Below are 24,374 nucleotides of genomic sequence, written 5' to 3'. Positions count from 1 at the left end.
TCACATTTATTTTTATTAGAGTTTTTATTTGGCATAATAGATAAAACAATACAAACATAATAAACTGAGAACGTAGATAATAAACAAGCCTTCCAAGAGTCTAAATACAAGAAGCAGTAATTACAAACAAACTGTGCTAAACCAATCAATACAGCCATCACTCATGATGCTGTACACTGTAATCATATGAAGAATGGTTGTTCTAACTGAATAAACATCCAATCCTCGGTCAATCCATTTCTTCGAGGTACATAACCGTTATTAAAAACCTTCTTTGAGATGCATTACCAGTGGTCGCCATATATTCATACATTTCCATCAAGAACTGTCCAATTTAAGACTGTCCTTTTCTAATTTATAGCACTAACAACGACGTGCAATGCTGCAAGAATACTGGTGGTGATTCTGATAACTACTGCCTGGTAATACACAGATGTCTCACTGCCAGTGCTACAAAAGGAAAAAGCTATCACCACAATACTCAGCTTTAACAAGACCGTGCATGATCGATTGACCATTCAATATTTAGATGTTATACCGGGGTGTGCAATTCCTATAGAATATTGTTTGGGGTCATGGGGACCACAAGTTTTCATGTTTATTTTGTCATTGGGACAAGTAGACCTAACCCCTTGCAGCACAAACTTTCTGGCTACCAGATTACAGGGACAGAAACCGTCTGAAGTTGAGGTAATATTTGTGTCCATATGTTAATGCTGTATGAACTTGCATTTAGGGTTCATTAGTGCAAAGCCTTTATTATTAGGTTGAGCACTCTTATTAAATGTTGTAAAGTCACACTTTCCTACTGACAGTGATACCAGTGTAAAAAAAAAAAAAAAAAAAAAAGTGTACACATGTTTGAAAGTTAAACAATGAGGCTATGTAAAATGCTCCCAGAATGCTCGGATTAGATGCACGTTTGAAGACGCTTAAAAGCAAGATTGATGATTCTTTGCTTTCAAAATAAAATGTCCAGAAAAAAAAGCAAGTAGGGAACAAACTTTTTCTAAATCTCTGTGTAATTTTAGGTACTATTTCTCTGAAGCATCATTTAGTAAAATGTGTTGATGCATGCTAGTATTCTCAAAACAAAAAATTCAAAACGGAAATTCATATTGGAAAATCGGTGTTCCCATTTTCAACAAGATTATGGGAAAAGTAAACAAGGACTGGCAAAGCAAACCGATCCGACACTGGTGGTCAGTCTTTTGGTTTTGTTAACAACTGTCTCGTTTTGATATGGCTTTATTGTCGTGGGAGCTGCCAGACCCTCAACATTGTAACAAATTACTTCCTGGCCCTAAACAAAAACTACTTTGTGTGCCAACATGCTCCTTTTTTAAGAGCAGAATGCTGTTACTCAGTAAAGCTAGCTGATAGATGAATAAAAAGAGAAATAGAATTTTAATGAAATCTAAATGTCTTGGTTAACGACGGGCTTTATTAAGGGCCCATTCCTTAACCAAAATCACAAAAGTGCACCCATGGTATATGTCTTTGCATTAGTGGCTTAAATTAATGCTCAAGAATTAACATTAGTAGACCAGGAAATCATACTCCTAGAAAATATTTGTGAACTGTATTTTAGCACAAGCAAATATAGATTTGTTCATGCGAAAATCTGATGAGCGTTTACAAGTTCACTTTACCTCTAGCCATTTTTTCCCCCCCAAACCCTGGAAGAACTTCTATTTCTGCCCTTGTCAGAAGAAAAATTTCAACCTCTCTCAGTACAGGGTTGATTTGAACAATGCACGTAGCATGTTATTTCTTTTTAACACTGCTTAGAAACATAACAAAATACCTACGAATCTTTCAACACAAAGAGTCAGGCATGGTCAGGACAGGCATCAAAATGTGTGGGTCTATCCTCCTCAGGCACTCAGTTCTAACCGCAGTGGTTTAGGGGACAGATTCTGTAAATTTGACTGTAGTACAAGAAGAACCTGTCTGAATCTTTTAAACTGGATGTGGCGAGAGGGCAGTTTATTCTGATGAGAAGAGTTGATCCCAGTCAGACTGAAAAAAGTTGAATCAGCTACTGGAAGACAACTCAAGCACCGCCTTGCATCCTTGCTGCAATGCTTTAGGATTCTGATGGAAGCCACTGTACCTCATTCACTATTGTTATGTTGCAGTTTCGTTGAGCTTGGGACAATCAATTCTGGGTTAGTATTTTTGATGCTGCGAATGACAAAAGGATGCAAAATAAAATGGGAGTTAGTGGATACCCAGGAAGGGCTGAAGGTTTTTTTGGGGGGTGGGGGGGGGGGGGGGGTAGGAAATCTATTTTGAACAACTATATTCAGCCCCAAGCTTGGTGGAAGCATTTTTCACATCTTTATGATAGGGTAGAGGACAAGGATTCTGCAACTAATAACCGGTGTGAGATAGGGAGCCACAACACAAAAACCAAATTGACAATAGACCTTGAGGTATCTAGGGGCACAATTAGAAGCATTATGCCAGACAAAGCTGCGGCCCCTGATGGGATACCTGGGGATCTTTTACTGCTGACATTGCAAGTTGACCTCTATATATTTTAAGAAATTAGCAAATGCAACACTAGGAGGAGCGGAGAGCCTCCCTTACTGGAAAGCAGCAGCGGAAATTGTACCAATCCACGAAAAGGGATCCAAAGACTTGCCACTGAATTATAGATGAGGAATCTAATAGATGTGTTCCAAAAAATATTCTGTAGGCAGATCTTGAATAGCCTTGATTTATGGTTTGAAGATGCTCGTCATATTTGCAGGCTGGTTTTAGAAAACATGTCAGCCCTACAGACCAAGTGTTCAGATTTTTTACTATCTAGTGGAAAACAGTGGTCATCCAGGAAGTCCACTTATATGTAGTTTTTGTGGATCTAAATACAGTGTTTGATTTAGTTCCCCGCAGGAAGCTCTGAGAGGCTTTAAAAAAAAAAAATTTAAAAAAAAATAACACAAAGCGATGTGGGTCCCCTAGTCACTGTTTGATACCCTCACTCGGTTACATTCTGACACTTATGCCCAGGTACGGTGGGGCCAGCAAGGTGAGCTCACAGGTCGTATTAGTGTTAAGAGAGGAGTGCGGCAGTGTTAGCCCCTACCCTCTTCTCTTTGTACTTACAAGACATACTGGCAGACTTGGAACAGTGGATGAGTGATGCCCAAATGACTGCAGATTATAAAACACCAATACTGTTATTCACAGATGACACCCTGTTAGTGTCCAAAACCTCAACAGGTATAAAGGTCCTGAAGGATAAATTTGCAGCTTTTTGTGTAGATCGGGGTCTGGAAATCAATTTGGGAAAAACAAAGTGTATGTGTTTGATCCCACTTAAAGCATTCTATGGGACTATAAGCCTTAACGGCCATAGTTTGAAGAGGGTGATTGATTTTTGACTACTTGGGTATTATGCTGGCATCCAACATGTCTTGGACTGCCCCCCGCACCGCCCCTAGATTAGGAAGAGTGAATTGAATTTGGGTTACCATGGGCCCAAACTCCAGCCATTCATGGCCATTGATAGGGGGTGGGTTCTTTGGAAGCTGATGTTCTCACCACAATTCATTCTTTCTGTAGCATCATGTTGCACTCCTTGCACTCTAGGACCACCACTGGATGTTTATAAATGGCTTTGAGTTTTTGATACTCAACTTTTTATGGGCAAATTGTAATTCACTTGCTGCTCTGCATGACCTACCTGTTACTTTGCCATTATCTTTTCTGATTTTTAATATTTTATACTTGGTGTAATTTTGTCATTATTCATATTTAGTAACATGTGAACACTTACCTGATGAAGTATTATTACAAGTCACTTAATTGTTCATTCATTATGTGGAACGATTTTGTTATATTTTGACTTTCAACTCTGCTCTTATGATTTTTAACCTGCCTAAAATTATTATTGATTGATTATGAAAAGGAGTTGGCTACTAAGAATCTGAATTTCAAAAAGCCTTCAGAACAAAAAGGAAAATTAAAACTGGACGGAAGCCAGAGCAATGGCAGGGGCTATACATTGTATCAATGAGCAGAGCTGTGGTCCTCCAGCACCATCACTTGAACTTGTTTTCATTTATTTACCAACATAACATTTTAACAAGAAATGTTTAATAGAACATTAGCAGTATATAGCACTTTTAACAAGTGGGTTTTTATTTTGCTATGGTGCATCTTTAAACAAGCCCTTAAAATATCAGCAGGTCTCACCTTTGGAACTTATGGGCTTTTCCATTTATTTTTTTTAGCTGAGCTGCACATCATCCCTAATGCTATGCAGCAGGGCTAAAGAGTAAAAAAAATATATATATATATATATATATATATATTTGTTACGGCTGGTCGCATCATTTTGTGGCATGCCTAAAAAATAACATGGCTGACGGTTTTTCTTTTTTTAGTTATAGATCCGAATTGGATCACTAAGCTGCTCGTGGAGGAAGCAATACATGGGTGGAAGCCACACAGAGGGTGCGTGTGGGGGGAGCAACACAGGGTGGAAAGAACACAGAGGGCACGGGCAGGGTAACAATACAGAGGCCAAAGGGGGAGAAAAAGCAAACTGGCGAAAGAGAGCAATGTGTTGCTGGTTGGGTGAATCACACAGGTAAGAGAGAGGAACACTCAACATGGTGATGGGAGGGAAGTACATGAGGAAGACAGAGGGAAGACATGCATATGCACTCTCATGGAGTGCTTAAACAAAAAGGAAATTAAAGTGAGCAGCGAAAGAACACAAGTAATGCGTCTATCGTTCAGGAGAAGGATAAATACAATAAGAAAAAGGAAAGTCCACACAAGCTGATGAATAAGAAGCTGCAAATAAGTGAAAATAAAGCCAACCAATAGTAAGGAACGGGCAGGCTCTACGCCCTAGCTAACTAAATGTCTCACAACAGACAGCACATGATCCGTCTAATAGCCAAGCCCCAAAAGGCACAGAAGCCAAAACAAAATTTGTATTTATTACCCCTGTGACTTGAGTAGACCACTCAACAAGTAAAACTGAAGAGGGCAACACGCAAGCAGAATTAAATGTAAATAAAGCACCACTTGTGACGTGTTTCATGGAGTTTAACCACGATGCTGATTGAATAAGATGTGTTAGAATTCATTTTGAATTGCTTCGTTTCTTTTACACGTGTAAGTTTGAGCTTTTGTTGTCTCTGAACGCACTGTCTATCACATATGTTATCTTATGTATATTTGTTTAGGTAAAATAAGCCTGGTTCCACGCCATAGGCTTGCAGCTGGTTTCTTTCCCTAACTGGGGCACTGTACTCATTATAATTGTGTGTTCAAATAACTAACTGACCTCGGCTGTGGTATTTTGGGGAGGGAAAGGCTGATATCTATACCTTTGAACCACGTAATCCTTTGAAGGGTCTCAAGAATGTGGGGAGTCAGGCAGCTGCAGAAGGGAGGCAAGGACAAAGCTGGGAATGGAACCGGTGTGTGGAAACTGATTAACTCCTTAAAATATCTGTATGACGTATATCATTATTTACACATTTTATGTATCCTTTGATGTATGAGTATAAATATCACTGTTAAACGCTTCATGCCAGCACACTTTACTTCGGGCCTGGGATGCCAGTGGTAAACCTGTCCTCTTTGCTGCAGCAAAAATAAACAGACCTTTGGTCATTGATTTTTTTCACTCCGGCTCTCCGTGTCAAAAACTCCTTTGTAAATGCATTTGTAAGTATCTGCAAATATGTGCATTTGACAATTTGGCGCCCGAACAGGGACCTTCCAGTGGATATCTTCAGTGGCTCTGTCAAGAGACGTGCTGCCAGTGGGGGGACGCCGTTCCGGAGGTGTAGATTCCAGGGGCCCCTGCACAAAGACTTAGTTTCAAAAGCAGCTGCATCTTATCCACCGGGCAGGCCTCTCCCCGCTTTCTCATGATGTCCCAGCGAAGTCCCTGAAACATCGGTGTTTATCTTGACTGATTAGTCTGACACGGGCGGCCGGAGAGAAATCCAGGAAAAAGCAGATAGTCAGGTAAGACTGTTCCTCGCTGGCTATTTGTCTGCTTTAACTTGCATTTGAGAGAATAATTGTTTTTGGATAACTTATCATTTTTGGGAATGATTAGTTCTTGGTAAATTTGCATTTGTACAAGGTACCATTTGACAATTTGTATTACACGTGTTTTTCTTGTTTGAGTAATTTGCCCAGGCCTGGAGCAATTTGTAAGTTGGTAAATATTTGAAAAAGGGTTTTTTTTTCTTCTTTGGTGCACATTTGAAAAAGGTTTTTTTTTCTTCTTTGGTGCACATTTGAAAAAGGTTTTTTTTTTTTCTTCTTTGGTGCACATTTGAAAAAGGGTTTCTTTGGTGCATGTTACATTTTAAAATTTGGTGTGTGTTGTCTTTTGAAAATTTAAAAGGTTAGATATGGGAAATAAGAAATGTTGGCAAGGGTTATGTCTTTGTTTTCGCCGAAATCATGTGCCACGTTTAGATAAAAAGCAACCGATCCCAAAAGAGGGAACACCAGGGTGGGACATGTTAAAGGATTATGGTTTAGAGAATAATTTGTATAATAGTATATGGCGCAGATATACTAGACATTGTCCTGACCTCCAGTGGCCAGAGGATGGGTCTTTTGATTTAAAGAAACTAACCTACCTACAGGAATGTTTGTTTCATAAAAAGGCTAGACAACATATGTTTGAGGTATACAGAAAATGGGAAATGGAGGCCAATAAAAGAAAAATTAAATCAGATAAACTGATAGAGAGGGAAAATAGGAGAACCATCATGCAAAAGGCCGCCCTTTATCACCAGTCCCAAACCCAGAAAGGGATTGAATCTGAAGATAGAGTCCATAGGGCTCAGGTGGAGGGAAGTTATGTATCAAAGCCAACAGAAACCAAACAGGCATTAGAGGAAGATGAGGTAATGCTACAGCTATTAGATAATAGCCCTACTGCACCTCCACCTTACACACCCCCTGCAGTAGCCCAACCTATCATGGGGGCACAGCAACAGCAGCAAGGGCAAGGACACAATTTGGGAAATCCAGGTGCACCACTACAGCAGCATGTGCCACAACCACCACAGCCTCTAGCCCAAGCTACCCCAATAGCCCAAGTCCTAATCCCTCCACCACCTGCCCCACCACTACCAGCCAGCACTGCAAGGTTACAAATAATGTTCCTTGCTCCTAATACCCCAAATGGACAACGCCGACAGTGCACAGCCATACACTCACTTTCACCCATATGGAGCACACCTATTAAGTCGATTTCGCCCCCTAGTACCCGCTCCACTATTGGGGATGGGGAAAAACGGGTTATCAAGAATCAGTCAGAGAACTGGATGTCACATCCTATTTACACCCACACCGATATTATGGACACAATACAACAGATGTCACATTTTGGACAGCAATTAGCACTGCTGTATATGATTGAAAAATTGGAGAGGGATTGGAAGTCTTGTATTACAGATTCTACCCCTCTCCCTTATGAACAAGAATTATACCAATTATGGCGGGACAGTGTGGCTTGTATTCTTGATAGTAACAGCATAAATGAGGGAGTACGCATTTGTGTCATAGCCAGGGAAGATGTTCTAAATAGATATGACAAGGGGTACCCAATGAGGGAAGTGCACCCTGATATGCCCACTGCAGCTGCAGTTGCAGCAGCAGCTGCCGCCGGACAACCAGCTCCCGGGCCGGTGGCCCAATTTGTCCATATACCATGGAAAAGGGAGGAGGTAATGGCTATAAAGAAAGACTTGCCAGACCCTCGAAAGAATCCAGCTGGATTCTATCGGGACCTTAGAATTGCCATTTCCACCACAACCATGACACTTAAAGACATTGACTATTTTTTTGGTGTTTTATTGGGTCCTGAAGTTTGGCATAAAATTAGAAGAGTAGATGATGCACCTACTTTGGGAAATACATGGTGGGGTTTAGAAGCACGAGAAGCACAAAGGGCACCAGGAACCCTGCCGCATCAGGATATTTTAGATTTACCTAACCGGATATTGACTAAGTTAGAAACTGTTATACCTCTTCAGACTGTGGATTGGGGAAAACTTGCCACTTATAAACAGAAAATAGGTGAAGATGTCCCAGATTATTTTACTAGAATTGAACAAGCTTTCATAGATTTTAGCGGTCAAGACCTCGCCACCGTAACAGGTGTCACACTATTTGTAGAACGCTTTGTTAATGGCCTTCTACCTGAAATATCACAAAAATTAAAAGCAACAGAGAGTTCGTGGATGACGAAGGGACAGGCAGAGATTTTGCAGATGGCGCAATACTATGAAAGCAGGTACAAGGAAGAATTAGAAAAGAATGAGAAGTCAGTAAAAGAATTGAAGAAAAAGGTATTATTACAGCAGGCATACCCTCAGCAGGATACAACCCCTCAGCAAAGGGGTGGCCCACCAAGGGGACGGGGAAGGGGTTGAGGCCGAGGTGCATCTGCACCACCCCAAGACCGCCGATTAAATATCAACCAATGTGCCTACTGTAAGCAGGATGGACATTGGCGTGATACTTGCCCATTACTGGAAGGAAGACAAAGTATGTCACTTCATAGAGGGAACGCGGCAGGTAATGCACGAGGACGAGGGAGAGGTAGAACTGATCAGAATTCGCAGAATGAGAATCAGGTCCCGCGTAACACTAATATTTTTGACAATGCATTTGAACGACAATATTATGCTGATGATTTCTTTTCTGAATCCTACAATTATTAGGACAGCCACAGACAGGGCCAGGGGCGAGTAAGTATTCCTGTAGATCAAAATGGTCCCTACATTGATGTAAAAATCGAAGGAGAGGGCCATAAGTTTCTTCTAGATACTGGTGCCACCAGAACATCTATTGCACATTCTGCAGTCCCCGGGGCTCCCCTGTCTGGGCTTCATACCACATCAATTGGGATTTCTGGAATCCCCGTGGTGAGCCCCATCTCAACACCTATGAGAGTAACTGTAGGCCCATTTACAGTACACACGCCACTCTCTTTAACATCAGGTTGCAATGACAACTTGTTTGCATTAGATTTGTTAAAGAAATTAAATGCAGTTATTCACTGTTCAATGGATGGTGTCTATGTAACTATGGATAGTGTTTCCCCAACTCGGTGCATGTTTTCACAGGAATACGACTTACCCCCAGAGCTAAAGGAAATAGACCCTTGCTTATGGGCCAAAGGCAAGAATGATGTAGGCATTATGGATATCGACCCTATTGTAATAAAAATCAAACCAGGTGCCCGGTTACCTCGTGTTCCTCAATACAAATTACCTAAATCAAGCGAAAAAGGGCTCAAGGCAGTCATATCTGATCTTGTGCATGCAGGTGTCATAAAGGAAATAGTGAGCAGCCCATGTAACAGTCCAATCCTTCCTGTTGTAAAGAAACGAAATGATGCTAATAGATTAGATGGTGAGCAATCATTTACTGATAACACAGTATATCGATTAGTTATTGATCTCCGAGAAATTAATAAAATAGTAATTCCCCAGTTTCCCGTGGTCCCAGACATGAATAGTCTTTTCACCATGATTCCACCCTCTGCGTGTTTTTTCACCGTAATCGATTTGAAGAATGCGTTCTTCAGCATTCCAATTGCCGAAGAATCTCAATATTTGTTTAGCTTCGCGATTTTTGGTAGATCATTCGCGATGACAAGAATTCCTCAGGGATTTGTTGAGTCCCCGAGCATATATAGTCAATGTCTTAAACGTCAATTAGACCAATTCAATCCACCTTCAGGCTCTGCATTGTTGCAGTACATTGATGATATTTTAATTGCCTCAGATTCCATGACACAATGTAAGACTGATACTGTTGCATTATTACATCATTTAGCACCTCTGGGCCATAAGGTGTCCCTTCCAAAATTGCAGTATTGTAGAGAGGAGGTCACCTATCTAGGACATCTCCTCTCTAAGGAGGGAAGGAGATTACATCCAGACAGAATTAAACTGGTTCATACAATGACTGCACCACGCACCCCTTCTGAAGTCCGAGCATTTTTGGGATTTACATCCTTTTGCAGACAGTGGATTCCACATTTTTCAATTATAGCAAAACCATTGACTGCTCTGACACTTTCAGATGTGCCCTCTCCTGTACCTTGGACTGAAAAATGTGAGGAGGCTTTTCAAGATTTAAAAAAGGCGATGTGCTCTGCTCCTGTATTGGGTAATCCGGATTACAGCAAACCATTTGTTTTATTTGTGCATGAAAAGCATGGCTGTACATTGTCTGTTTTGACACAGGATCAAGGTGGGAGACAACGCCCTTGTGCATACTTCTCTTCCACCTTGGACACTGTGGCGCAAGCTTTGCCTACTTGTCTTAGAGGAGTGGCTTCTGCAGCAGCTGCGGTGAAACAAAGTGAAGGGTTTGTTGGTGGCAATCCGCTCACTGTGATGGTTCCTCATGCCGTTGATATTTTGTTAAACAAGACACAGACGCAGCACCTCACCAGTGCTCGTCTAACGGGTTACGAATTAACATTGTTCAGTCCAAATATTACTTTGAAGCGGTGCAATGTCTTGAACCCAGCTACGTTACTACCCCTCCCTCAGGACAATGTGGAATTTGATCATAATTGCATTTTTGACACTGAGGAAGAAACCAAGGGACGGGTAGACTTAACAGACACTCCCCTATCTGACCCACAGGGAGAGCTGTTTGTAGATGGGTCTTGCTTCAAGTTACCAGATGGTACGACCACTGCAGCCTATGCCGTCACCACAGTCAAAACAGTGGTTGAATCTCATAGAATCCCGCAAAATTCGGCACAGGCTGCAGAATTAATTGCCCTCACCAGAGCTTGTGAAATAAGTGAACATCTTAGTGTTAACATCTACACTGATAGCCAATATGCGTTTGGAGTAGCTCATAATTTTGGGCGACTCTGGGCGAATAGAGGCTTTATCACGTCACATGGCACTACCATTCAGCATGGCAACTTGATTGTGACACTTTTGAATGCTCTCAGCCTGCCCCGTCAGGTCGCAATCATTAAGTGTAGTGCCCACAAAAAAATTACTGATGATATAGGACGAGGAAATGCTTTTGCAGATGCTACAGCGAAAGCAACAGCACGAGCACCATTTGACAATGCATATGTTGAGAGTAGCATCAAGGGAGAGCCCCAGAACGAAGTATTAGAAAATACCATGCAGTGTGTGAGAGATATTCAAGCAGAAGCAACAGCAGAGGAAAGGGAACAGTGGGAGAAGAACGGTAGACTAGACAGTGAGGGTTGTTACACAGATGACACAGACAGAAGAAGATGGATGTTACCTAATTGTTATGTACACGCTATGGTTACTATGGCCCACAGTCCTGCACACATCAGTGCCCAAGGCATCAAGACAACTTTGGACCATGTTTGGAGTAATCCTCTGATATCCAAAGCTGCTAATAACCTGGTTAAAAGTTGTATGGTGTGTGCAGTGCACAATGCAGGAAAAGGGACCCCTACGCCCCCTGGCCACTTTGCCCCTCCTGATCTCCCCTTTGAAGCTATACAGATGGATTTTATCCACATGGAACCGTGTAACAAACTGAAATACGTGTTAGTGGTAGTATGCATGTTTTCAAAATGGATAGAGGCCTACCCATTAAAAGACAATGGTGCCCTCTCTACCGCCAAAATATTACTAAAAGAATATTTTCCTAGATACGCCTTGCCACGATTAGTCTGGAGTGACAATGGCAGTCATTTTTCTAATGAGGTAATGGAGAAAGTCTGTACCGCCCTTAACATCAAACATCGATTTCATGCTGCAAATCACCCACAATCAGCGGGCCTTGTAGAAAGGTATAATTACACCTTGAAGAGCAAAATAGCTAAGATTTGTGCTGAGACCAACTTAAAATGGCCAGATGCTTTGCCCCTAGCATTAATGTCCATCAGGATGACTGCCAGTAGCAAGTCACGATTATCCCCCTATGAAGTTGTCATGGGGAGGCCAGCCAATATCTGGGGGGTACCACGACCAAAGAAGCTTTCTGAAGTGCAATATCCTTTGTTTGTAGATTACTGTAAACAATTGACTAAAGATTTGCGTTTGATCCACCAACAGGTCAAGGCCAGCCTACCGACTCCTCTTGAAGGCCCTGGTCACCCTTTTAAGCCAGGGGATTGGCTTATGACAAAGAATTTTCAGAGAACCAACAGTCTTCAGCCCAGGTGGCGGGGGCCAGCCCAGGTACTGCTTGCAACACAGACAGCAGTGAAAGTGGAAGGAAGGAAAAACTGGATACATGCTAGCCACTGTAAGCGTGCACCAATTCCACTACAAAGTACTCTAACAGCAGAATTACCATTGTCTCCTGATTACAGAGAAGTAGGGAGACAGGAAACACCTCCACAGGTTTCAAGTGCTACTTCTGCTCCTGAGGTGACACAGCAGCCCAGTGACGAAGAGTTGCTGTTTGAAGATCAACAAACTCATCGATACAACCTGCGTCCTCGCCCATCCAAATGAACAGAATTTTGAAGGTGCGTAAGGTGGTGACCCCTACGAAAAGCTACATTTACATCACCCTGATAGCTCCTAGCTTGGAATTGCAAACTGAGGTCTCTTCTGAATGGCCAAGGAATCCTTTGCTCAGCAGAATACGGCACGCCTGCCTTCGTGAAATACAGTTCCCCGCTTTCACCGCCACCGGCATTTCCGATGCCATTGATGTACCAGCATTAAAACGAGCTATCCTCACTGTTGTTACGCACACTTTGGGCGACGAGGTTGTAAATGACTGTGATGACTAAATTTCCAGCATGAACAGGAACACGGGTGACTAGCCTGTGCAACGACACCAGAACATTGGTCAGAACAATTGTCTCAACGAGAACACAAGCATAGTGGGATGCAGCTTGTGCAACGCTATTCAAGCAGTGGGTAAATGGAGTCAACAGTTCTGTGACTGGCGGAAAAAAAAAAAAAAAAAAAAAAACAAGTACCAGTTCTACGGAAGCGGCCAGCCATTAGGGTTGGTGCGGTTTGTAGTCCCAGCGGTAAAAAAAAAAAAGGTGCCCTTTTCTGTTTAATACCCAAGCACATCACTGATCTGGTTGAAAATTGCTGGCCTCCGCCCTCATTTTTGCTGAGACACTGAACGAAACTGACAAACTATACTGAAGACGAACTTTGAAGTATCGCGACTTACTCACTGGGAGTTGAGACTCACCAGGAGTTAAAACTCGAAAAGGAAAAGATAAGGGACCTAGGATCAAGCCAACATCTATTGTCCTGTATTTGAAAAAAAAAAAAAAAAAAAAAAAAAAAAAAAAAAAAACTTGTTCATGGACCAACCAGTGCAGCCTAACTGCTAGAGTGGAAAGCACGGCGGTGCTGAACCCTAGTGGGTGTGAACATTGAAGTAAAATTTACTTATCAGTATCTCTACGTATATGATTATTAGTATAGTGATATCAATATTTTGCATTTACATATTTGGTAATTGTGTGGGTATATTTTTGAACACACATAGGTGGTTGAGACGAGTAAAACGGTATCATAGAAAGGTTGTAGGACCAAGGAGGAGAGCACAATAAAATTATGAAAATATATCCATTTGGCAGGACAAATATCTCTCTAGAGAATAGGGAAGAGTGGCCTTATAACTATTTCTACAAAACAATAATGAAGTACCTAGTGACCCTCATGTTAATATGTATAATGTCCAGTGGTGTTGCATCATTGTTGCAAAATCCTACCTTACATCCATTGATAAAGGTTCATGGAAAGTTAGCTGAGACATTAAGTCTCACTGATTGCTGGATTTGCCGGCACTTGTCTAGACACCCTGAGGATCCTATAGGCCTTTATGAAGTACCAGTATCACCAAGCGAATATGAAAGAGGGGAAGTGTGTCTTGTACCAAATACCACTTGGAGATGTGACCAACAAGAATATCAATGGTACCCTAGGTGTGCGGTGCTCCCTAATACTCAGGCAGAATACAAGCTTTCCCCGATGCCTGGAGAGAATGCCACACTTAAAATGTTTCCCATATGTTTTGGTACCTATTTTTATGGGCAAAACCCAGAGGCAAAATACATGGGAAAGATCCCTCCGGAACAGTGTGTTTACACTTTGTTATTTGATATAAAAACAGGGAATTGGGATCTTGAAGGAGAGGAGAAAATAGACAGAAATTGGACAGCGTTAATTAATGGGACTCATCAAAATTACACTGTAAATTATTGGAACCTGACTGTGGGAGAAAATGAGATTCTGGTAGATCCAGAAGGATTGTTATATGATCCCTCCAGAGAACAAGATAGAAATGGGAAAAATTCACCTGTAATATTATCCCGGGTTTTCCTTGGCCCCCTCTGGACGGCTAGATGTTCATATGTTGCACCCTGGGCAAATGTATCATTGCTAAATACAATCTGGGAGGATTACAAGTATTGCAATAATTCTGAGCATGACACCCCAGAGGGTGTAGGATTGCCCCGAATAAAATATAGCATTATAAATTCACAAATCCAGGGAGGCATGTACTTCGTATGTGGTAGAACTGCATATAAAGTACTACCTCTAAACTGGGAAGGGATATGTTCACTGGCATATTTGGCACCCAACATTACTGTGATATCAAATATATCATCTTCCCAGCCCCTTAACATGGGGAGTTTTGCACATAGGTACAAACGAGGGACACCCATACTGGAGGAGCGAAAGAACTGGGTATTTCAAGTGCTACATGTTCTTATTCCAGGATTTTGAATTTTCGATTTACAACTGGCATTGATGAATATGTCAGCTGAATTAGCCATTGCATTTAATGCCACCAGGGAGGCCATAGGAAGTGTACAGATAGAGATAAACTCTGCAGCCCAATTGGCGATACAAAATCGGCTTGCCCTAGACTTGATTACAGTACAACAAGGAGGAGTATGTGTTTTAATCCAACATCAGTACCAGCAAAAGTGCTGTTATTTTGTCAACAAGTCATCAGAGATAGAATTGGATATTGGGAAAATAAAAGAAGCAGTACAGGTATTTGAAAAGGGGGGCCAATATGAAGGAGGCGATTTGAGTTTATCATGGTTATGGTCTTGGTTTGGGGGGTGGGGCTGGTTGTTTAAAGACATACTTTTTATAATAATAGCTATTGTATTAAGTTGTTTATTAGTACAGTGCTTACCTGCTCTCTGTTCCTGTTTAAAATTGTGTAAACTTCCGCCAGTGAAAATACTAGAAACAAATCGAGCTATGATGCAGAGAGAAGAGATAAATTCCCTAATGGCTATTGACCCCACTATCCTCACTACAGATACTGGTTGCTCATACCCATCGGTTGTTTATGTCCCCATGAATGCAAATTTCAATGAAGTAGGAGTAAAATTCAACATATATGAGGAAATTTAGAACTATTCAAAACGTTTATTATGTTCAGAAGAAAAAAAAACTCAAAAAGGGTCGATTGTTAGAATTCATTTTGAATTGCTTCGTTTCTTTTACACGTGTAAGTTTGAGCTTTTGTTGTCTCTGAACGCACTGTCTATCACATATGTTATCTTATGTATATTTGTTTAGGTAAAATAAGCCTGGTTCCACGCCATAGGCTTGCAGCTGGTTTCTTTCCCTAACTGGGGCACTGTACTCATTATAATTGTGTGTTCAAATAACTAACTGACCTCGGCTGTGGTATTTTGGGGAGGGAAAGGCTGATATCTATACCTTTGAACCACGTAATCCTTTGAAGGGTCTCAAGAATGTGGGGAGTCAGGCAGCTGCAGAAGGGAGGCAAGGACAAAGCTGGGAATGGAACCGGTGTGTGGAAACTGATTAACTCCTTAAAATATCTGTATGACGTATATCATTATTTACACATTTTATGTATCCTTTGATGTATGAGTATAAATATCACTGTTAAACGCTTCATGCCAGCACACTTTACTTCGGGCCTGGGATGCCAGTGGTAAACCTGTCCTCTTTGCTGCAGCAAAAATAAACAGACCTTTGGTCATTGATTTTTTTCACTCCGGCTCTCCGTGTCAAAAACTCCTTTGTAAATGCATTTGTAAGTATCTGCAAATATGTGCATTTGACAGATGTTAAGTCACTCAAGCTGCTTGCCTCCATGAAAGAGGAGGCAACCTTGGAGCGATTCTGCAACGCATGGAGTACCAATTGATTGAACAATGCAACTCTATAGAAAAAGGCCTGAATAAGGGGAAGAGTTGGAGAGGCTACATTTCTTCATGTGAACTTTCCAAAAATGTTTATTGTTTAACAGTGTCAATGTGAAATATGATTATTGAATTAAACAGGGCTCAAATCATGTAATATTATTAAATATGGTGCACTAATTATGACTGCAACCTGAATCCTAACATACTGATGAGATCTATAAATTGTGTCTAATTTCAATAACTACTGGTATAACTCAGGTTACTTTTTGACAGACACTTGCGGCTTCGAGTGGTATCTTCTACTATCTAAAACATACACCATGAACCCAGATTGTGTCTCTTGTACCTCTAGTTTGACACAGTCCAGCTTCTTATTTTACACTTCCACATAATCTCTAAATTAACTTGCCATTAACGTGGCGGCTGTCGTGACACCCTCTTTTTTTTTAAACAATTAAGTAGCTACTATCAATATGGATACCACTTGTTACGAAAAGCCTTTCATAGAGAGGCAGCCATTTATTTTTTTTTAATTCCTCGTGTACAGACGTTTTCCACATTAAGACTGTGGCGACTGCACTGTTCTCCTCTGCATCCCGAGAGGCTTTAGACAGGTTTCTCTGCTGGCCCTGACCTGTGTTTGTTGAGCTAGCTTCATACTTACTTAGAAACTTTACTGGTTGTGACACACCGCTGGTCCGCAGCTGCATAAATTATTGGATTGACGGTCATTGTACTGTCCTATACTGTTATTACCCTGAATATTGGGGCTCCAGTTTAAGTTGTGGAACTACCTGGTGGGTGAAGCACTATGTAACCCATTACTAATTGTAATTAACAAGCTTGTAAATTTACAATGCTATTTTTATTGCATCCGCAAGGCAATCTTCGCTTACTGAGTAAACAGTTTACATATTATATTCATTCAAAGTTCCATTCAAGTCAAGTGAATTGCTGACCTTCAGCAGTAGCAGAACTGAGCCCCTTACTAGACAATTATTCTAACATTGCCACATCATCTGTGAGAACTGGATCAACCCTTCTGCGCTATTGTCACTCTAGTCATCAATACAAAAATTAACTGTCTAGTCCTTATCGGACCCCATACGATTCCTTGTCTGACCCCAGTCTCCCTCGATTCTTCACTTAGGTATCCCTGTTATCACGTCTCCTGCGGAGACCTCAATATTTAAGAAGCATTGCAAAGCAATGGGTCTCGCGCTTGCATCGAGTTAAAGCTATTAGCGTTGTAAACTCCTAAACTGACTTTTCTTGCCACATAAATAGAAATTTTAAAGTAAAAAACAGTTTCATATAAGCGAGCTGATTCACAGCGCCACGGCCGCCATGAGCATCAGCGTGAAGAGACACAAAAAGAAAAAGAAGTTCGCTCGCAGTCAAATTTATCTGCAAAAGTGCAATTAGCCATGTAACAGGGGGGATGGCCAAGGCGATAACAAAATATCCCCAAGGAGGGACAAACGTAAACCATTTACCAATGTCATCAAATGATCTTTGAAGGGCAAGCCCACGAACGAGTGGTAGTGATGAGCATGAGGTGGGCACATACCAACGCGTCGGAAAAGCAGCGCTTGTGTGCTGCTATGTTCGACCTTAAAATGACGTCAAAACACAGCTGACCCTGCTTGCTGTGCACAACTTGTTGACTGGCCAATGTTGAAAGTCTAGAGCCATTATAAAAGGACTAAAGTTGTGTGCTACATGGAAACACACACTAAAGTTTCTTTCTACTTGAACCAGGGCCTCCGGAAATCTCTTCAGAAAGCATACGTGCAATAGATTTCCAAACATTCACACAATGAACCAACATATTTATTGGCAGGAAACATTTTCCTCAGAAAGGGAGGTGGGGACTTGGAAAAACCAAAAGGAAGAAGCGTTATGAAAGTTTAAACCATCTGCTAAATTATATAACCGTTCTTGCTTTCCACATAGGAGACAAGTGAAGCACTTAGAACTCAGCCGCTCGATTCCTAAAGTCGAGCAAATCGTGCACATAAACAACTCACTTGGTGCCAAGTTCCTGTGGATTTCAAACAAGCGTTGCATTGAGTCACTTAGCTGACTGCCGTGCCAAAAGCCAGGCACGTGCTACCAGTCTGCGAGGCTAAGCTCAAGAGGGAGATCAGAGCCCATGAAAGGTGCGAGAGAGACACCTGCACCAAAACAAAGCCAGATCGCGAGGAGGGCAGCGACAGCATAGATTCGGGGGTTAGGAGATTGACTTGCAATCGGGCTTAACGACCACCTATTTCTAAAGCGCGCAAAGACAGAGGTTGGTTTAATGTACTAATGCCCCACACCTGCTTGGTTAAAGAAAAAAACAACACACTTAAAATAGGAAATAAAAAACAATGGCTATCATACTATCCTGCAACTCTAGAAGAGAGACACCAGCTTTAACCTCAAACATCTGTGACAAGAACGATGCCCCTAATAGCCGTAAAAAATGATTTTAACACAATTTATAAACCGAACAATACCGCCTTTCACCGAGATGACAGATGCATGTTTTCTGGCGTATCAGTTGACAAAATAAAACGAAGTGACAGATGTGCTTGAGGGTGTGGACGGAGCCCTCAGCATGAATGAAACTCAGATGCCCTGGTCTACCGCAGTTGTGAATGGTTACAGATCCAGAGTATCAAGATTATGCTGGGTACTGCCATTTCCCTTCAGAACGAGTAGGGCAGCACAGCCCAGACCCCTACAGCTGTGGTGCATGTGGTGTGACAACAGGGAACCAAGTCTAGTGCCAGTAGTTAACTTAGTTGCAGTAGTGCCTTGACAGCAGCCAAGATACATGCAAAGCTGAGCCGGGCGCAGAGTAGTTTTTTTGCTACAAACGTTTGTTACGTGGTACATTAATGCAGTTGGTTCACTAGATTAAAGTTGGACTACACCTTCCAGAACATGTTGCAATGGCAAAAAAAAATAAAGCGCTGGAAAGAAGGTGCTGTGACGGAACGGGGTAAAGTTTGAATGCTAATGTATAAACCCCCATTGTGTGCTACGATCGACGCAGAGGCCAGTCATTTCCGAGGCTTAGATATCATTGCTGAACCCCAAAGCAATATAGTAAGAATATGGCTGATATCTTCAAAGGGTAGTCTTTATTCTAAGGTAATACATAATGCCTAATCGATGTTTTCATACTAGACAAACTAAATACGGATGCCACACAAAATCATTGACGATGTACAATACTAGATAAGAAAAACAAAATGAATCATTAGATTTATACCCACAGAAGAACCAAAACAGATAACTTATGAGTTGGACATATCAAGCAAGCCTGGAATTTCTTTGTCACTGCCCAGGCTACCTAGAGAGCTCCACTGAATACAGTCCTGCACGCTGCAGCAAAGACTTATCACAGACAACAACAATGTATGACCATAAGCCACCAACACTAACAGCCACTTAAAAGGCCTCCCTCCATGCCTGCTGCGTTATTAGAGCTGCAGGAGCCACACAGGGCAAGCTAAGCACCTTGGACATGCTCCTTTACACAGTGCTTTAAATGGAAAAAGTAAAGTGCGAGTATTCACCACACTGACTGGGGTGGGTCGGGGTGCGAGTTTCACAGTCTGGAGATCTGGCTGTCAGGTCACCTCATTCCTGCTACTCAGTCAGGCTAGAATAGAAGGCTGCAGCAGCAGCAACCTAGTGCTGTAATACAATCGCCACTGACTGCCCGAGCGCCTCACAAACACGCTCCATCTCTTAGCATAGCAGAAACCGCGCTGCACGTGCCCATGCGTCGGAGCCTGACCCCAGATGCCTCTAGGTGTACCTCGTAGCACGAGGAGAAATTCCGGTACTAGGGGTGAGAATACTGAGAAGTACCGGTGAGTACCAGGTCATTTAAAGCACTGCCTTTACAGCACCTGCCATCATAACTCAGAATATAGTTTTCTGAAACAAAAACTCAACAATATCACGCTCTTTTATAGGTTTCGCTCTGTTGAAACGCAACAGCATTCCTTTAAGTATCACTCGGGGCTATTCCTTCACACTCCAAAGTCACTTACTTCTGCAACAGATGATGACTTATCGATTGACTCCTGCATTCAGTCAGCATAAGAACAGTTGCCTTTCAAGACTATATCGAAGATCGTCACCTCAGAGACCCATAAAATGAGTACAGGGGTCTCTGTAAACGCAGGGGGGTAGAATCCCTATCGTTCTACGTCCAAGACATACTGCTGGGATGAAGGACAAGTTTTCATGTGTACTTTGTCAACGAGGAAGGCAGTCCAAACCACTGCAGAACAAAGCCTTTGGATGCTGGTATATAGTACTACAATATGGATCTGCGAGAGACGACTGCCTGCCTCTAAAGCAAGATTTGTTATGTATAAGCTATTGGAAATGTTATTTATCACTCATAAACGCAAAGCCTTATAGGTAGGGTGTCCCACGGAACGTAGGGAGCCTAGCTTACATTAACAGTGGTTCCACAATAAAAATGTGCACGCATTAACAAAACTTTACTTTTTGAGGCTACTTATAATACTTTCAGCGTAAAAAAATGTAAATTAGCACTTGTATAGCGCACTACTCACCCGTTAGGGTCTCAAGGCGCTGTACTCATACCGCTATGGAACCCCTCCTGGCTTTTCCCTGTGAGGCGCCCACTCCTGAGCACCCCCAGGGTGAAGCCAGGCATCCAAGCGCTGTTGGGGCCATTGTGGAGATTAAGCAAGCTATTGCCCAGAGTTGCAGAGTGGGACCCATGAATTAGATTAGGCACCGAGGCGAGAATTATCTGGTCAAGGGGAATTGAGCCCAAGACCTGCCGAAGCGGGACTTGAACCCTGGTCTTGAGCCAGATCTCTGCTTCAGGGTCTGCCGCTCTAACCATTGAGCCACACTTCTCCACCTCCAGCTACTCCCCGTTTATACACAAATACCTGGAGAAACAGTTTTGATCGTTTAGCTTTACAATACCAAGAAAGGAAAACGTTTTGAATTCTAAAGTATCTCAGTCCCTGAGCAAAGAGATCATTTATATTATATAAAAAAAAATGTACACCCTGAAATGTATTTTCTGATTTGCAGACCTAATCTATAGCCATTTGATTCAACCGCATGTGACTGTATTTTATAAGCCATGCCCATTTGCTTCGCTCTGAAAATGCAACATTCTCAATTATGCGTGCTATAGAAAAGCGAAAATGAACAATAAAAAAAAACATCTAATCTGTGGTTGGTGTAGAGCCAAAAAACTGTTATTTCCCATCACCTTGTGGATGCAGAGATCTACAGCCGTCATGCTTTAGCCCAGAGTAACTGTGGCTCAGCGCAGAGCCAAGGCTCACTGGAGAGATGTGGTAAATGTAAAACCCAGTAAGGAGCAAGCCCCAGGCCAACGCTTGAAGACAGAGGTCCCATGTTTTCAGGAATGAGGGCTAACTAGCATACATCATAGTAAGTGAGGTAACAATGCCTTTGATTTCAATGACAACGCTGGCCTCATACCCCAAGCTGTAGTGTATGCAGTCAAGTTGGAGAAAAGGGGCGCCCAGAGGTGTGCTAGGTGCAGAGACCCAGTAAGTAGTATAAAGTGGGTGCAGAACCCACAGATGCAGTGGGTGTGGAAGCCAGTGTGCCAGATCCTCCCCACCCCCCCCCCCCCCCAAGCCCCCTCCCCGCAAGCTTCAGTAAATGAAGAGCCCAGGGGCTGAGGTGGTTACAGAGCCATAGGGCTGCCATGTCTTAACATCCACGCTGTTGTGGACACGAAGCTCAAACTGCCGTACCTCATCCCAGAATCTGGTGACAACGCAGAGCTCAGGGGTTAGGTGGGTGTAGGGGTCAGACTGTCATGCCTCATCCCACTGATATGTGGAGGGTGCAGAGCCCAGGGTTGAAGTGAGTCAGAGCCCAAGCTGCCATACCTCATCACACTGATATGTGGAGGGCGCAGAGCCCAGGGGTTCAAGAGGGTGAGGGTGCAGAGCCCAGGGGTGTGGAGGGTGCAGAGCCCAGGGGTGTGGAGGGTGCAGAGCCCAGGGGTGTGGAGGGTGCAGAGCCCAGGGGTGTGGAGGGTGCAGAGCCCAGGGGTTGAAGAGGATGCAGGTGCAGAGCCCAGGGGTTGAAGAGGATGCAGGTCACGGGGGGGGGGGGCGAGGAGGGTGCAGAGACCCCAGGGGTTGAGGAGGGGGCAGAGACCCCAGGGGTTGAGGAGGGGGCAGAGACCCCAGGGGTTGAGGAGGGGGCAGAGACCCCAGGGGTTGAGGAGGGGGAAGGTGCAGAGCCCAGGGGCGAGGAGGGTGCAGAGACCCCAGGGGTGGAGGAGGGGGAAGGTGCAGAGCCCAGGGGTGGAGGAGGGGGCAGGTGCAGAGACCCCAGGGGTGGAGGAGGGGGCAGGTGCAGAGACCCCAGGGGTGGAGGAGGGGGCAGGTGCAGAGACCCCAGGGGTGGAGGAGGGGGCAGGTGCAGAGACCCCAGGGGTGGAGGAGGGGGCAGGTGCAGAGACCCCAGGGGTGGAGGAGGGGGCAGGTGCAGAGACCCCAGGGGTGGAGGAGGGGGCAGGTGCAGAGACCCCAGGGGTGGAGGAGGGGGCAGGTGCAGAGACCCCAGGGGTGGAGGAGGGGGCAGGTGCAGAGACCCCAGGGGTTGAGGAGGGTGCAGAGACCCCAGGGGTTGAGGAGGGTGCAGAGACCCCAGGGGTTGAGGAGGACCCCAGGGGTTGAGGAGGACCCCAGGGGTTGAGGAGGGGGCAGGTGCAGAGACCCCAGGGGTTGAGGAGGGTGCAGAGACCCCAGGGGTTGAGGAGGGTGCAGAGACCCCAGGGGTTGAGGAGGGTGCAGAGACCCCAGGGGTTGAGGAGGGTGCAGAGACCCCAGGGGTTGAGGAGGGTGCAGAGACCCCAGGGGTTGAGGAGGGTGCAGAGACCCCAGGGGTTGAGGAGGGTGCAGAGACCCCAGGGGGGTTGAGGAGGGTGCAGAGACCCCAGGGGGGTTGAGGAGGACCCCAGGGGTTGAGGAGGGGGCAGGTGCAGAGCCCAGGGACGTGGAGGGTGCAGAGGTCAGACTGCCATGGTGCGGTGGATGCAGAAAGCAGCCAAGCCTTGCCCAGGCCCGCCGTCAGACACCAGGGCCATGGGAAGCAGCACAAGGTAGGTCCTCTGCAGGGGACAGTCGCACCGCCTCACTTACCGCAGTCCCGGCAGGGTGGTAGCAGAGGCAGGGGAAGGCCCGTTCTCACAGCAGCCGCTGAGGTCGGCCCGAGCCCTTGGAACCCTCCGGGCACTCTCCTGCGGCGGCACAGGGTGGAGCTGGAGCCCAGGAAGGGAACGGCTGTGCTCCGGAGCAACAGGGGGAGAGGAAGGCAGGGAGACGGCCCTCAGGAGGTGACGCGGCGATCCGCACGTACAGCCCGAGCGGCTCTAGGCAGACAGTGGCGTCGCGGAGACTGCTGGTGGGAGGGGCACAGTCTACCTGAGCCCGCCTCGTGGGAAGAGTCGACGCACCAACACTCGTACGTCCTCCGGATCTTCCGGTTGTCTCGAGCCAGTCGTCGAATCACTGGGTCGGGCAGGCCTAAGCTCCAATGGAGTGTTCAGCATCTGTGTGCCGACGTCACCTCAGCCCGCCCAGTGACGAAAGAAAAGTGCCGCAGGAGGATGCTTTACCCGGGGCACGTGCGCCCTGTAACCTGCTCCAGCCAATCAATACCTGGCAAGCGTTTAATTAGCCGTGCGCGAGCCCCGTGCGGGTTTCACGGGCCGAGTAACGAGAGACCCGCAGAACATGGTTCCTCCAGCCAGCCACATTACAATCCTGAGCCTAATTCCAGCAGTTACTCTGCACTCATAAAAATTAGGTCTAAGTGCGAATAGAAACGGTGGAAATAAGGCGCACTGGCGAATTATGAACTCAACAATTTTTTTGAAGTTTTATATAGCGCGACCTCGCCCCAGGGTATTGGACCACTTTGCACCAGTTACTTTACACAAGAACACGTGCATGTTTGGTAGGTCCGGGGAGATTAAGTGATTTGCCCAGAATCACACGATGTTGAGCCGACGCAGAGGCTTGAACCTGGTTTCTCAGGTACTAACCCCCAGCTCTGCCCACATCCTGCCCTCCACTTGACTGGTCAAAGACGTTTTGGAAAGGTGGTTACCCAGCCACAGGCTCTTGACATCAGCTTGGCTTCACCAACCCGCCAGTGCACCATAATCCCGCCAGAATTG

General features: G+C 44.3%; 1 protein-coding gene across 13 annotated transcripts in view; it reads right to left on the bottom strand.

Moving 5' to 3' along the window:
• Positions 1-23,546, bottom strand: part of GAPVD1 (GTPase activating protein and VPS9 domains 1) — a 418,483-nt gene extending 394,937 nt beyond the window's left edge. For 12 of the 13 annotated variants that reach the window (XM_069241749.1, XM_069241751.1, XM_069241752.1 and 9 more), the window contains exon 1: positions 23,335-23,542. The gene's annotated coding sequence lies outside the window, so the exon portion shown is untranslated. Of the gene's footprint in view, positions 1-23,334 lie in introns of all 13 variants that reach the window. The other variant, XM_069241756.1, reaches the window with a different exon arrangement.
• Positions 23,547-24,374: the final 828 nt, after the last annotated feature.

Source organism: Pleurodeles waltl, chromosome 6 (assembly GCF_031143425.1).
Source record: "Pleurodeles waltl isolate 20211129_DDA chromosome 6, aPleWal1.hap1.20221129, whole genome shotgun sequence".
Lineage (NCBI taxonomy): Eukaryota > Metazoa > Chordata > Amphibia > Caudata > Salamandridae > Pleurodeles > Pleurodeles waltl.
This window is presented reverse-complemented; position numbering and strand designations above follow the sequence as displayed.